Consider the following 16,716-nt stretch of genomic DNA (forward strand, 5'->3'; position numbering starts at 1 on the left):
GGTTTCTGTAAAATTCCTAATTTACGCGGGCGAAGCCGCGCGGGACATCTAGTGAGTTTATAAGGCTCTAAATACGGTAAATTACGGAACCTCCGTAGGGGAAGGGCCTTAAGGGGCCGGGTGCCATTGAAATTTTCATACATTACGTAATACCAAAATCATTTTCTCATACGAAAATATTTAACATGTTTGAGTTATTTTTCAGCTTAAACTGTAATTACCTAGGTTCCCGCGTAAAAATTTACTACAAAATAAAAAAGTACCTAGGTACTTACTATTTTAAGCTGAAAAATAACTCAAACATGTTAAATATTTTCGTATGAGAAAATGATTTTGGTATTACGTATGTATGAGAATTTCGATGGTATCCGGCCTCTTAATATAGTTACGTCTCATAATTTCGAAGCTCACTGAGGCTTGAAGGGCTACGTTCATTAGTCGAGAAACTGCAACGCTACGATTAATTTGACTTTAATTAAAACTGAAATTGAGCTAAGCTCGATTACTCTGTAAATACTTGGGCCATAGACCTAGGACTACGAGTATTAAGGGCCCGATACATCTACCGAGTAGATTGGCGAGACAGTGCCAGCCGAGCACTCGATACGTACGACGAGTATAAACACATTGATAAACCAATACAAGGTGTAACAAAACTAAGTGATAATACTTTAAGGTACCTATGTGGCCCTTATATAGAGTGGATTGCGAAAGTAGCAGTGCTGAAAGAACATTTTTTTTAGTTGAACCCTTATAGATTCGTTATGCCTGTCTGTCTGTCTGTCTGTCCGTCCGTATGTCACAGCCACTTTTTTTTTCATCTAACCTATGCGTGTGGTGTATCCATGGATAGCTCTTCAAAAATTATATTGAGGTTTCTAATATCTTTTTTTTCTAACATGAATAGTTTGTGAGAGAGACTCTTCCAAAATGGAAAATTTTGTGCCCCTCTAACTTCTAAAGTAGGGCCATGATAAATCTAAAAATAATATATGATGTACATTACTATAAAAATTACCAACGAAAATTGGTTTGAACGAGATCTAGCAAGTAGATTTTTTTATACGTCATAAATGGTAAACCTTAAATTAACTTTCATTAAATCAACTGAAATATAAAAATAATTCAAAACCTTTTAATTTCATAAGAATAAACCTTAATGCTGCTGCGGAACCCTTCATGGGCGAGTCCAACTCGCACTTGGCCGGGTTTTTTCTAACATAAACAATATAATATAAACCTAACATATTTATACCACTTATCTTTGTTACATACTATACTATATAATATAAAACATACCGTCATTTATGGCTGGCTTACATTTTTTTTTTCCGTAATCCAACCGCTGGATTACTTTTATTTATTATAAGTATCTATTTGGAACGTGCACGTCAGTAGTGAGTTAGTGACATATTTCAAACGAAGTTTTAGGGGCATGTGTCAAAAAATAAACAACAAGAGTTTGTTTATTTTGTAAATATTATAGCAAATTAAATATATTTAGAACAATAATTAATGGTATTTGGGTTAGATTTAGTTAAAAACTACTTGTGGAAAATGAATATAATCATAAAAACTGGTTTTGAAAGTGTAAAACACTCAATAAGTTTCAAGGCCCAATCTATGCTAAAAGGAAATAAATTGGTGTTAGCAGGACACGTAAGGGATGTAGAAGAGCTAAGAACTAATGGCAATGTTATTTAATACGAGCCAATATAATTAGTTGAACATCGGTGACTTTAGCACCCTATAAAACAAGTTCAAACGTAAGTAATGAACCAACAAAAAAACGTAACTAAGCATTTAGATAAAGCAAGTTTAAACATTTTTATTCATTCTTACAGATAAATAATAATGATCGAGTTGTTGCTGGAGTAAAATGCAGTTGCGTTTATATCCAGAACGGCAAGTGCAAACATATTGCTGCTTTAATCATTACAAAAAATTCAAGCAATACATTATACTTAAAAAAAAAATGCAATGATTTTTAAAATCTTGTTTTTATTTATTTTTTACAACATTAATACTCTGGAAGAAAATCGGAGTCTATAAATTTATTAAAACACTGCAAACATTCTTCTCGTTTCTGAGTCTTTGCATTAATACACTTTCAATCAATGAGTTTCTAAAATAGTAACATAGAATATCATTGCTTTCAATCACTTCAATATGAGTTCTTACTTGAGCAATATCAGCGAGCAAGTCCTTTCGGTTTCCTCTTGAGAGTACTCGTTTTGTTTTGCTCAAAGTGGAGGCATAATAATTTAAAATTTTTTACCCAACGATATCAAAATACTAACGTTCGTAACATTCTAATTCTATGTTTTTACCCCTTTCATCTACGACATGCTTACTTGAAAAACCTTTTTCATTCAAACTCTATCTCCAGCTTCTAAAAGATCAGTTAAACCAGATGTAGTATCTGGTTTATCGTCATTTGTGAGTCACTGTTTCTTCCACCTGATACTTTGGATTTAAATGAAATAGGTATTCTATGAAACTATCACTGCAAGTTTTGTCGTCGGATTTTGGAGAACATGGTGATCCATCATTCATCAATACTAAAACAATAGTTAGGTACTCAATTAATATCGTTATAGAATGCAACTCAAATAAAATTGACTTGACTGATAATGCAATTTTAGGCTATATCGAATCACATACTTTTTCATTTTTACAGCAGTTATCTGATCTAATTTCCTAGTGGATTTAGGAAAAATATTAAATTTGTATACTGACTACCTATTTTTGCTGTTATTTTTGCAGTCTACGATACAAAAACCATTAAGACCAATTTCTAAAAATTTCAAAACAAGATTGACAAGTTTGTTTGACTACTAACTGAGCCCCTTTGGTTGCATATTTTTGCCACGGCAAGCGCGGCGATCGCTTTCTTTACCCCCTCCACCCACTTCGCACGCTCCGAATATACACACCATATACGTACACACCATACCGAAGTTCCGCGGCGGAAGTCCGGCATGATTACGTCAGCAATGTCAAACGCATATATACAATAATATTAGCTGATAATATTTAAATGTGTCGTCGGTAATTTAAAATACATTGCAGGCAGAATCATCGAATCAAAGTTCCGCGGCGGAAGTTCGGCATGGTGTGTTTAGACACAAACAGTAACTTTTTTGTTCGCTATAATATTAATAATACACAATTTAGTACAACACTACGAATAATAAAAACTACGGTAGTACAACATTATAATATACTAGCTGTCTCGGCAGATGTTGTTTTGCCATATAAATAATTTTTGGTATGAAAAATAGATGCTGGCCGATTCGCAGACCTACTCAATATGCTCACAAAATTTCATGAGAATAGGTCAAGCCGTTTCGGAGGAATACGGGAACGAACATTGTGACACGATAATCTATATCTTAATATATATATTTCTTGTGTGCGTGTGTATGTGACTGAACTCCTCCTAAACGACTGGACCAATTTTGATGAAATTTTTTGTGTGTGTTCGTGGAGATTCGAGAATGGTTTAGATTTACAGTTTGGTCTACTGGAAAATGTTTTTTCAATTAATTTCTTATTTATAAGGAGTTGTTGATTTTGGAATGTTTTACATTAGATCCGGCGGACGGCGCTATCATCGCATTCAATATTATTCTATTTCAATTTTAGTTTGTCCTGACAGATGGTGCTACGATTAATTTGAAAAAAAAATTGTTATTCAATTCATGTGCTGATTAAAATATTAAATAAATAACACATAGGCTACAATTTTAACCGACTTTCAAAATGGGGGAGGTGTTATGTTCGTTTTCTTATATTCAACGATTATTCCGCCGTCTGTTAACCGATTTTCAAAATTTTTCTTTTGGTATATAGGGTATCATCCCAATTTGGTATTATATTCAGAAAAGTGGTGACCTGATGAAGGATCCATAAGTAATCGAGGGAACTCCTCAAAACTTATAGGGAAACATATGGTGACTTCGGTTTCGTGAGAAGTATTCTAAGCATATGCTACCAACAAGTAAGATTTTGCACCGAGATATACCTGGTATACCGTGGTTCGGAAGGTGCTGAGAGAATTCCTGATTCTTTATAGATACAAGTTTGGGAGTTTCGGCGTTGTTTTAAGAACAGAAAGCATATGCTACTATGCAAATTACATTCTTCATCATCATCATCATCATCATCACTACCATATTATACCATTTCATAGTCTTTTAGATCGAGACTCGAGTTTGTCAAGCGATAATTAAAAAAAATCTATATCTACCTAATATTATAAACCTGAAGAGTATGTTTGCTTGAACGCGTCAATCTCAGAAACTACAGGTCCGATTTAAAAACTTATCTCAGTGTTAGATAGATCATTTATCGAGTAAGACTCATCATTTATCGAGAAGGTTATATTATATTATTACTCTAAGACTAATACGACAGAAGAAACTCAGGAAAATGTGGGAAAAACGGGGGAAATATTTTTTATGGGAAAATGTACCTACGGATTCTGTAAAATTTCTAATTTACGGGCGAAGCCGCGCGGGACATCTAGTATTATATAAAAATGGATTTTCAAATGTGTTAGTCGCGCTAAAACTCGAAAACGGACGGACGGATTGGGCTTATTTTAGTCTTAAAATATTCGTAGAAGCCCAGGGAAAGTTTGCCCAGGGTTTTAAAGTGACACGAAGTTCACCGGAACAACTAGTTTTATATATAAGATTAATTCAAACAATGTCTCCTCGCTTAGCAAGTTTTATATATTATTTTTATCATAAAAGCACACAAACAATAACTTGAATTGAATATATTGAATATATTAATATTATCAAAGCCATAAATATTGATAGAGATAAGCAAATATTGATAAAATAAAACCAGTAGTTATACGGTGCTTATCAAGCCAATATCAGTTGCTGCAGATTGATAGGTTTTATTATAGAATATATTATTATTATATACCTCGTAGGTACTCATGTCTCGTAACTGCGAGTATTTATTAATTATTAGACTCGTGTGACTACAAAAATAGCACCCTCACCTCCTCTACTATAAAGAAGAATAAAAAAAAAAAAAAAAAACATAATAATAATTACGTTTATTCAACAATAGGACACCACATTACTACTTAATATTAACTATTTACTAATTATTATAGTCCTATGGAAATGAACTCCTGGAGATAGTTCAAAAACCACTTTTTGCTGGTTGGGTCCACCCACGTACCAACGAGGAAGTTGATTTCTATGCAATTGACAGACCAACGTTATTTGGTCGAATATGTCAATTCAATGTTAATTGTGATCTATCAGCTGGGTTTGACGTAACGCAACCAAACTACTTAGGTCCCCGATTTGCATAGAAATCAACTTCTCTGGGTTCAAAAATCAGGTGATGTACTATCGTACATCACCTTACAAAAAGCTGTCATCCTCAGACCTCAACACATGCCGTATCGTTCGTAAGTTTTTAGCCATTAACAATAATTATTTATCAATAATTATTGTTATTTATAATTTAAACGTGGGAGATATATAATTTATAAGAGAGAATATATAATTTATACGTATATATATAGAGCCATGCTTCGGCAGGAATGGGCCGGCTCGACCGGAGAAATACCACGTTCTCACAGAAAACCGGCGTGAAACAGCGCTTGCGCTGTGTTTCGCCGAGTGAGTGAGTTTACCGGAGGCCCAATCCCCTTCCCTTCCCATCCCTACCCTCCCCTATTACCCTATTCCCTCTTAGAAGGCCGGCAACGCACCTGCAGCTCTTCTGAAGCTGCGAGTGTCCATGGGCGACGGAAGTTGCTTTCCATCAGGTGACCCGTTTGCTCGTTTGCCCCCTTATTTCATAAAAAAAATCACATTACCTGAAGTCGTTTGGCCACAAGCCCGTAACTTTAGTAGAGCCCTATATTAAAGGAGAATAAAAAAACTTAAAAACAAAACATAATAATAATAATAACGTTTATTCAACAATAAGACATCACGTTACTACTTATAATATTATACTATTTATAAACTATTTACTATTATATTATTACTTATTATTGTTAAGTCTATAATAATAATCTAGGATAAGGGCATAAAAGCTGTCGCCACATTTCTCGTCGCTCGTATCGTTATTATTTAGTACATGGAATCCTCTGGGGATCTTTATTAATATATTTTCCAAATATTTGACACGAAGCTATTACACTGGCGCCTCACGTACACAATTGTCAAATAAACACAATCGAATGCCACGTTTGTGGGTAGAATGAGAAAATACTTTTTGCTATATTATTATACAATAATCACTTTTATTGTACAGTTACAATGATAAGTAAAGAAGAAAAAGATAATCAAATATTCAAATATAAATTGTAATAAGTCTTGTTTCTTTATTTTTTAACTTACATAATAATTATTATTGTGTTTATTTTGGGAGGTTGCCCAAAAAAGTGTAATAGGCTAGAAATGTAACAACAATGGTTGGTTACAATTTTAAACGAGTCAAATTTTTAAAACCTGGTGCCTTACTCCCGAAACTGATATTGATTTCGATTTTCGATTTCAACGGTTTTTTGACATTTTTTAGACACATTTTAGATGTCTAAAGTGTCAAAAAACCGTTGAAATCGAAAATCGAAATCGATATCAGTTTCGGGAGTAAGGCACCAGGTGCCTTACTCCCGAAACTGATATATATAGAAATCGATATCAGTTTCGGGAGTAAGGCACCTGAATATACAATGGTCTTTTATTATTTCGAAGACAAGGACAGTAATTTGTCACTAAACAAAAAGCTTCGTGCGCTAGTAAATATGTGAAGTAAATATAGAAAATAGCTATTGGGTCATTCACTTTCTTCGCATTGTAGCATTCAGATATATCAAGGTCTAATTCGCCACATTTTTTCATATTTTCATGATCGTAAAATATAGAACAAATTGTAAAATTGAGTCTTTAATAATAGTCACGCTGGCAAGAGTCCACAAAAAGTCGATCATTCATCACACTATGAGAAAATTATCAAGAAAATTTTAAAGCTAAAATGAGCAGTTCTCTTTGAAATGGATCTAACCAAGAATACATTACAACGTTGCGTTGCTTCGTCGGAAAAAAATAACGCTTTAGCTATGTCGACACTGTGCACATTCATCTTCAATTTTCGTCATCAACTTTCATATTGGCTCGTTCAATAATTGAATGCGTTAAGGAACGCAACGCCAATATTATAATTTTTGAAATTTTGGATACGGTCAGAGGGCAAGCGTCGCGGGCATGCCTCACGTTCGCTATTGACTGCGCCATAACGCATGCCCTTGACGAACAGAAAAAGGTACAGTGTGGACAAAACTATTGTCTGCAATACGCGCGACAACACAAAACGCTGACAGGCTGACAGCGCAGTGCGTCTTTCGTATGCTCAATTCAATTCAAAACACTGCGTTCGACGACTCAGCGCATCAATGTGCACTATAGATGGATTGTTTGTAAAACGCCGGAGTGTCGCGTCGCCTCTCTCGCTACGCAATGGAGCAATATAGCCACAGATTACTATATAGTTACTAAGTAAATAATGCTTGATTCTGAGCCGAAACAGATAACCAGTTTGTGATTCTTGCGACACCGCGCTGTATCGCCAATATCAGCAGCAAAAACCATTCAAAATTCTGGAAAAAAAATAAAGAACCTCAGATATTTACGATGCGATACTTTGCAGTTATGTGTGGGAATACACTTAGATAGTTTTTCGCCACATTTTCCTCATATCTATTTTTAAATAGATAAGGTAATTTTACAAGTTTTGGCAAACATCGTTCGATTTTCAAATTTTTAACTCAAACTGAATATTTTACCACTCTATTTTGAAAAATTATAAGGGTGATGAGATTTTCATAATACTTAATCGTTGCTTATAATCTACATAGGCTTCTTTCTTATGAAAATTAGTAGCATTTCTATAAAGTATAGGTATTAAGACGTATATTGATTAAAAATTGCTGACCCAATTTCAATAAAATTTTTTGTTAAGTATAAGTTTAATTTTAATGTAGGTACGGTTACCGGGACTACGTTTCTGCATATTATTTTTAAATAGTAAAGCAATGTGTCTACACCCTAATGGAAGATAAAGCTGAGTGCCCGATGTTTATTGCATGAATAAATGAGGGAAGTGTTTTAATGAGAGCATTTTATTGATTTATGGCGTAGAAGATAAACGATATTCGCGATGTAAGATTACTAATATTATATCTGATAAAAAACAGGAATATAATATGACTGCTCTTATGATATCATAATCGAAATAGTGATATACATACATATACATATAATAGGAAAGAAAAAAGACTAAGTAGAGCCTAATAAAAGTTCTCTTGGTGGCAGTTTTTCCAATCAAAGGAAACAACACGATACTTAAGTATGCTCGACTCTATCAATTAAAACAGCATCCCAAGTATGGTCTTAAGAGCCCGTATGACCCTAACTTGACTACATTATTTAACCTAGATCTCAAAATCTGTAAGGTCTAGAAAACTGATTTTTTGACACAAGTAACTTCAGTTCATAAAGATTAAATGCTCAAGACACAAACACGATTACTCAAAAAATGCTCGATAGTTTCTTTTTTACAAAAAACCTTGTTTTAGACACATTTTTGCTTGGATCTTCGAAGTTTGCTGTCTTTTCTTTAATATTTTTTAATATCTAAAAAGGTATTGATAAAACCTAAATTTGCTCAAAACACTTTTTTCATAATCATTATAGTTCGTCTTTTATTCAAGTAAAACTTACTAGGCGATAATTCCGCGCCGTCCTTTTTCACCTGGCATATGAAAGACGGGCGTGAGTGTGAAGAGACAAGGACGATGTTTGACTTTTAGAGTCAGGTGAGCTCTTAAGAGTATACACCAGGGGCTAGAGAAATGAAAAAAAAAGTACGTGTAATATCTATAGCTGTCTCCCTTACCTCAAGCCTATACCACAGAACGCGATAGAGACAACTGCTCAGCAGAAAATCAACGATTCGTTGTCCCCTGATTCCTTCTCTAAAACTTACCCGATTTTAGTACTTTTTTCATTAAAGATTAAAGAAAGGATTGAGCTGTGTTCCTATGTTTTGCTTTTTTTTGTATAATCTAGCCAAATCTGCTTTCTGGACGTTTGAACACAGCGGAAAATTTGCCCATTTTTTGAACGTTCATATCTTATTTAATAATTAAATTATGAAAAAAAAAAACATAGGGACATTGTATTAGTGGCCGTTGATATAGAGGAAAAAAATTATAACTCTACTAGCATTATCCAGGGAGGAAACAGGGGACAACGTTTGTATGGAAAAAAGGACGGTGTGGATAGGTAACCTAAGTATAGCTCAGTTAGTAAGTATCGTTGCCTTTTTTTGCACGATAAGAAATCACTAACTATTTAGAGTTAAGTCAATAGCCTATATCGATATAATATTTCATAACGGCAAAGGAAAAAACATAAAATATAAAATATTCTAATATCCAATCATCTCGAAGGCTTTATATCCCGTTCAACGCGTCTAAGTAGGCACTAAGTCCACTTTATAGGGTGCTCGGTTCAAATGCGTCATCTTAAGAGTATTAAGGCCAAGTGAGGCTCAATACGACGACGACGCCAGGCGGCCCGACGGCTCGTCAACAAGTGACAGAATTTAATTATGTCGCATTACAAAAGCCTGCTGGTTTACTGATTTGGCCGAAAGTGAGCTAAATATTATGTATAATATACTTTGATAATAAAATCCAGCCTTATATAGTAAAAATGAAGTGAGAATCCAAATAATAGTTTAATTCATCGATGAAAAAACAGTATTTTGTATTTAGCTGTTTTAAAAGAAAAGTAGACATGTCACAACTCACAAGTCATGACTTATTATTATTATTATCATTATTATTATATACTTAAGACTAAATGACGCCCGCAATTCCATTGCGCCAAAAATTCGGTTATCGGGAACCGTACATTTTTCTGGGATAAAAAGTATCCTATGTCCTTTCCCGGGACTCAAAATATATCTATACCAAATTTCAGTGAAATCGATTTTGGCTAAAAAGGTAACATACAGACAGACAGACACACTTTCGTATTTTATTATGGATTTTTCCAAGGTGCGAATTGAATCTACAACAGCCACACTACAAACCACTGGACCTCGGAAGCGACTATTGATAGACCACCAGGTGAACCATTTCATAGTTTTCTTTGAAAAACATTTAAGTAAATTATGTCTGTTTCGTAACGTTTTTGTGAATGTTTTCGTGAAAATATACGTTTAAACAGCGGAGGCGTCGTTGATGTGTTTATGCTCACATCACCGCGCTGTCGGATAAAAGGCAATGACAAATTTGATGAGAAAAGGATGTTAACGTTTTCCGGGATATTGAAAAACATGTATCGTAAAATTTACGATAGTTTGGTTGGGGGATATAAAGTATAAGCGGATGGATGTCACTGCAACTAGACGAGGCTCGAAAATGCTATTTGACAATTTAATTTTATGCATCGCAGTCGCGTTTCTATTCGTTTCGTCTTGTTTTAGTGCACATTGACTGGTTTCTTATGTCTGACATTAACGCCTAGATATTCAAATAAAACAAGGAACACACCATTAAGATATTAAAAATTATAATAATTTTTAATCCCCGACAAAAAAGAGAGGTATTATAAGATTCACGTGTCTGTCTGTGTGTCTCTCCGTGGCATCGTAGCATACAAACGGCTGGACCGATTTTGTTATAGGTTTATTTTTGTTCCAAAGCTTTATCGAGAGTTTTAGCTAAATAGTTCATCATTATCAGCCTACTTAGTGCTGAACAATTTGGTATTATTCTACTTCAAAATGAATCGGAAGCTGTCTTTAAATTTCTTATATTTAACACACTTTGGACAAAAGTAAAATTAAATTATGAACATAAATTCGTTTCCTGTACACTGTCGACGTTAGGTACCTAAATACCGACGCATACAACATAGAATAAAATTTGGATTGAGCAACTTGTTGCAATAAATATGTTCTAAGCCCCTAAAACATTTGTCATGTCCACATAACGAAATCATTCTAACATCTAAAATATACTTGGCAAAGTTTAAATGGAAAAACAAGAAATAATTTATTTAATTGGGGATCTCGAGGTACAAAAAAAATATTTTTAGGGTTCCGTGCCTAAAGGTTAAAAACGGGAGCCTATTACTAAGATTTCAATGTCTCTCCGTCTGTCTGTCTCCAGGCTGTGTCTCAAGAACCGCTATAGCTAGACATTAAAATCTTCACAGATACCTACATATTATATTATTATACCTACACTAAAAACAAAATAAAATTAATATTTAAGGGTCACTTCCATGTAGCAAACGTGTTTTTGGGTCTTTTTTGCTCGATATCGATAGTGGTAACAGGTAGGCACTTGAAATTTTCACAAAATCCACAATTGTAAATTGTGTACTTATGTTAATAATAATTGATAAATTAAATTAAAAATTAAGTTGGGCTCCCATACAAATATCACAATTTTTGGTTTATTCTTGCTCTATTAATGGAACCTTTCCTGAGCGAGTGCGACTCGCATTTGGCCGATTTTTTTATTTCTAATATTTGAAGATAATAAATCTGTGGAATGATCTCTACGAATACTCTGTGTATATTTAGCTGGGATTTTTAAATAACGCTAAACTCCATTACATCGCTGTAAAGTTATATTTAGCTTGTGACGAGATAGGTCGGTATAACAATTCCGTCATTTTACTGTTTCCCGTCGGGTGTAAAGTTACGTAATAGCTGACTACGTTCTTCTTCTTCTTCTTATTAAAGTGGCTGCTTGACTGCGGTCATGATTTAAGCATATTATAGACCCTGGAAATAGCTAGGTATATAGGCCTGCAAATACTTAGGAACTTCTCCTACTCCTCCAAGTTTTCGTCTGATTAATTACGTTGCGGGTCCCAAGACAGATTTAGCTTGTCTGTTGTTTGTTAGTTGATCATAATAATAATATTATGATCAGAAGAAGAAAAAAATCAGCCACCATTCCTGATTTTTTTAACGAGCTAATGGCCCACCACAAATTCCCAAGTAATATTATTACCACTATAATTAATCCTGGCAACACAGGAGTTGCAGTGGTAGAAATTTGTAGTGGGCCATTTGCCCGTTAAAAAAATCAGGAATTATGACTCGTTCGTTACTTGCAATACAGCCACAACAATGTCGTAATTCCAAACTTGGAAAATTGGACTCCAACACACAATAATATTTTTGACATTGGAGTCTGGAGTAACCTTAAATAATCGGCCAAGTGCGAGTCGGACTCGCGCACGAAAGGTACCGTACCGTTAACGAGCAAAATTAGGTTGTTTTGTATGGGAGCCCCCCTTAAATTTTTTATTTTATTTTAATATTAATAATAATTATTAAAGTGCATATACAATTAAGGACTTTGTGAAAATTTCAGGTCCCATTGCCATTGTTGATATCGAGCAAAAATGCCAAAAAAATCACGTTTGTTGTATGGGAGCCCCCCTTAAATATTACATTTATTTTGTTTTTACTATTTGTTGTTATAGCGGCAACAGAAATACACAATCTGTAAAAACTTCAGAAGTCTTGCTATAGCGGTTCTTGAGATACAGCCTGGAGACAGACAAACAGACGGACAGACAGACGGACAGAGAGACGGACAGATATCGAAGTCTCAGCAATAGGGTCCCGTTTTTACCCATTGGGTACGGAACCCTAAAAAAGCGAAGAAGGAAACAGAATACCTTTCTTATTCTTATTATTTTTGCCTTCGATATATTTTGTCAATGTATATTTTGCTTCACAGCGTTCCACGCTTATTGTAAAAGGTACCTACACCATTTTAGACTTTGTATTTGTCTTGGTCTTGTTCCAACTTTGAAGCAAATGATTTGATTTTAAATACTTTTCTTTATATTTACTAGATAACGCCCGAAATTATCTCGTGGGAACCGTACATTCTTCCGGGATAAAAAGCACCATTTGTCCTTTCCCGGGCCTCAAAGTATGTTCATACAAAATTTCAGCAAAATCGGTTCTGCGGTTTGGACGTGAAGAGTAACAAACAAACAGACAGACACACTTTTGTATTTATAATACTAGTTATTTGACCGAGCTTTGCTCGGTATTCGATAAAACACCTTTAATTGACTTAAATATTGAATAAAATGACCTTTTCTAAAAAATATTATTAGCTAGATCGATTTATCGCCCTCGAAACCCCCTATACAGTGTGTAACAAAAATAAGTGATAATACTTTAGGTTATTTATATATACGAATTTATTTTTTCACTATTATATGAGCAAGGGCCCGAGCGTCACGAGTTTCCCCATACAAAAGTGAAAAAAAAATTGGTCTTTCAGCGCTGCTACTTACACAGTGAACTCTCTACAAGGAATACGCACACCATAAAGTATTATCACTTGTTTTTGTTACATCCTGTATATACTAAATTTCATGAAAATTCCGAGATTCCAATTATATATATACATATATATACAAGAATTGCTCGTTTAAAGATATAAGATTAGTATGGATATGGATTATCTAATTGATTAACTCTACTTAAACCGCTGCTAACGAAAACAATTATTGTTAGTTAAACATTCGTTAGAGTACCGAAACCGCTTAAACCAATTCCATTACGCTAACTAGTAACTACGATCGTTAATATTAGTGTATTGTAATGAATAGTAAACTGTGCAGTGGGTAGGTTTCATTGCCAATTTTATTATTCGGACGAAGTGCACAAATAGAAAGAGAATGCCCCAAATAGATTTTATGTATGGAAATAAAATTTGTATGCAATAGTCTCATGATTGGTTATGACTTATGAGTGGCGATACTACCAGAAAGCAGATTGCGGTCCTACGTAATTTGGTCACGTTATGTGAAACTCAGCTATGACAGGTCACGGATATTGAGTTGACATAAACCAACCAAATAACGTAGGTCTGTCAATACGTCTGTTACTCAATTTCTTTGTTAGTATCATTAGATTAATTAATTTATAGGCAAAGAGTGCAGTCGCCTGAGCTCTGTGGAATCACAAGTTAAGGCCATCCCCCGAGCAAACGAACTTGACCATACATTTGATGTGTTGATGATTGAGATCGCACAAAAATCCTATTTTTACTTAGTTCAAAATTGATTAAAAGTAATTCAAACGGGAAATACTACTATGTAGTTAATGAAACTAGAGATCGCCCAATGGTCGAAATTCGACCTTACTGGCAACGACATTAGGACTGCTACCTATATTTTGTAAAAAATATTGACTTCATAATAGTTTTTGTTTTTTTTCAATTCTTGTCTCTGGGACTCAGCTGATCTCAGACTGGCCGTTTAAGCGTTGTCTAATAGTATTTAAATAAAATACAAAAATAGGAAATGAATAACGTAGAAAGGAATGTTGATAGTATACTGAAGATTATTGCTGTATTTTTATTTTAACTTTGTAGCTTTTTAATTATGTGTTTATACGACTTTAAATATGGTAAATTACTGCATCTCCGTAAGGGGAGTGCCTTAAGCTATTAGGGCCTGTACGTATTAGTGTGCTTGACAATAAAAAAAATCCTCCGCTTATCATACGCGGAGTTTGCGCACTAGAATTTTTTATTTCGTAATGCACTGACTGACACACCTGATTTATGTAACTCAGAATTCCTCCGCTTCAAAGGTCGACAGAAGATGCGTCGATCGGTAAAAGAACTGAAGTTAACCTTGTGGCGAGACTGCAGACCTTCGACACTCAAGTGGAGGGAATTCAGGGCTGTAGCTAGAATCAGATTTGAGGTAGGGCAGCATTGGTTACAGGTAGGGCGGAAGTAAAAAAAAATATTGTTTTTCTTGGGTTTTGGTATTTTTAAGGTAGGGCATTATGATTTTAAGGTAGGGCATTGCCCCACAATCCCCCCCCCCTAGCTACGGCCGTGGGAGGGATGTCTTCTAAATTAAATTAGTACATCATTAAGTGTCCAAATTATTATTTATTAATTATTACTAATTAGTTATTAAATAATATCATTCCTTGATTACTTTTCCAAATCGCAAAACACTTGATAAAATTTAATCTACTTTGTCTATGAATTTCAAAACGAGTCACTTTTGTTTACAGCTATTACTTCATTAGCAGCATAATTAGTCCCTCATCTCGCGGTATTTGTGCCACATTTGTCCCCCGCGATATTTATCCCACATTTGTCCCCCGCGGTATTTATCTACATTTGTCCCGCGCGGTATTTGTTCCAGATGTCTAAACATAATTTGTCCCCCATCTTGGACGATATTGCCTGACGGAAGTGTCTCGCGTAGCAATGTTGTTAATGAGCTGCAAGAATCTTGCATCTTGATGTGCGTCGTGTTGGTTGCTAGTTATCGTTAATTGCTGCCACATGTTGCTCGTACGCATTGCGTGACTAAAATTGTAAATAGAGTAATAATACTGCAATTGATTCCAGTTTCCACGCTAGAGGTAGACGGTAGCACCAGCATCTACAGTAAAAAAAATTTGGTCGACGTTTGACAACGTTTCGGTATATATTTTGATATTGTGTGCAACATGTCGGATTTTGGTCGGTTTTTTTTAAATGAAATAAAGGAGCAAACGACCAAATGGGTCACCTGATGGAAAGCAACTTCCGTCGCCCATGGACACACGCAACATCAGAAGAGCTGCAGGTGCGTTGCCGGCCTTATAAGAGGGAATAGACACTTGTAACATCTTCTTATCATGTTTTGTGCAAATAAAGATATTTAATTGAATTATTGAATTGAATTGAAATAGGATTACAGGGCAGGAGAGGTAAGGAAAAGAATAGGGAAGGGAAGGGAAGGGTAGGGAATTGGGCCTCCGCTAAACTCACTCACTCGGCGAAACACAGCGCAAGCGCTGTTTCACGCCGGTTTTCTGTGAGCCCATGGTATTCCTCCGGTCGAGCCGGCCCATTCGTGCCGAAGCATGGCTCTACCATGTTAATTTCTTAAATTATTTACTGTATGCGTTATTAGGGCCCTCTGCTACAACCATTGCGTAATATTCCTACTGCAGCTGTAGCCTGTAGCTCTACCATGAGTTTAAATCTATCGTATTTATCGATATTCGATACCGCGTCAATATTTAGTATGGCGCAGTAGATTTATTTTTCTTATAAATTAATATAGAAATAAGCTTAAGTATTAATATTTGTATGACAGCACAAACAAAATTTAAATATTAAAGCCCTTTCAACGCGTCTCGTACAGGAACTTTTAATATATTTGTAAATTCGTTTGATCCTTTTGATCTCAAAAGTGGGGCTCGGGGAGATACCTTATTTTCATAAGAGTTAACATTTCAGTGTTGATCAATGAAGGGCTTTCAAACAACAGCATTCTTTTGAATTAAAAATTTTGTAACGGCCTGAATTAGTCAAAAAGTTCGCCAAGCTGAGGCACAGAATATAATTATAATAGTACTACGTGGCTAAGGCTAAAATCTTAATTTTGAATTTAGTAAACTGAAAACAGTTTGAATTATTATACAATAAAATCGGCCAAATGCGACTCGGACTGGCGCACGAAGGGTGTCATACCGTAACAAAGCGAAAGTAGACAAACATTGTCATTTTTTTATGCCCACCCCCCCCCCCCTTAGATATTGAAATTTATTATTAATTATTAAGAAACACATAATAAAATTATTAATTAATAACGGCAC

The 16,716-nt window shown here is 34.8% G+C and overlaps 1 protein-coding gene across 2 annotated transcripts in view; it reads left to right on the forward strand.

The window, feature by feature from the left end:
* Positions 1-16,716, forward strand: part of LOC121732435 — a 64,834-nt gene that overhangs the window by 15,442 nt on the left and 32,676 nt on the right. The gene's annotated exons all lie outside the window — the stretch shown is intronic.

This window comes from Aricia agestis, chromosome 12 (genome assembly GCF_905147365.1).
Source record: "Aricia agestis chromosome 12, ilAriAges1.1, whole genome shotgun sequence".
In the NCBI taxonomy this organism is placed as follows: domain Eukaryota; kingdom Metazoa; phylum Arthropoda; class Insecta; order Lepidoptera; family Lycaenidae; genus Aricia; species Aricia agestis.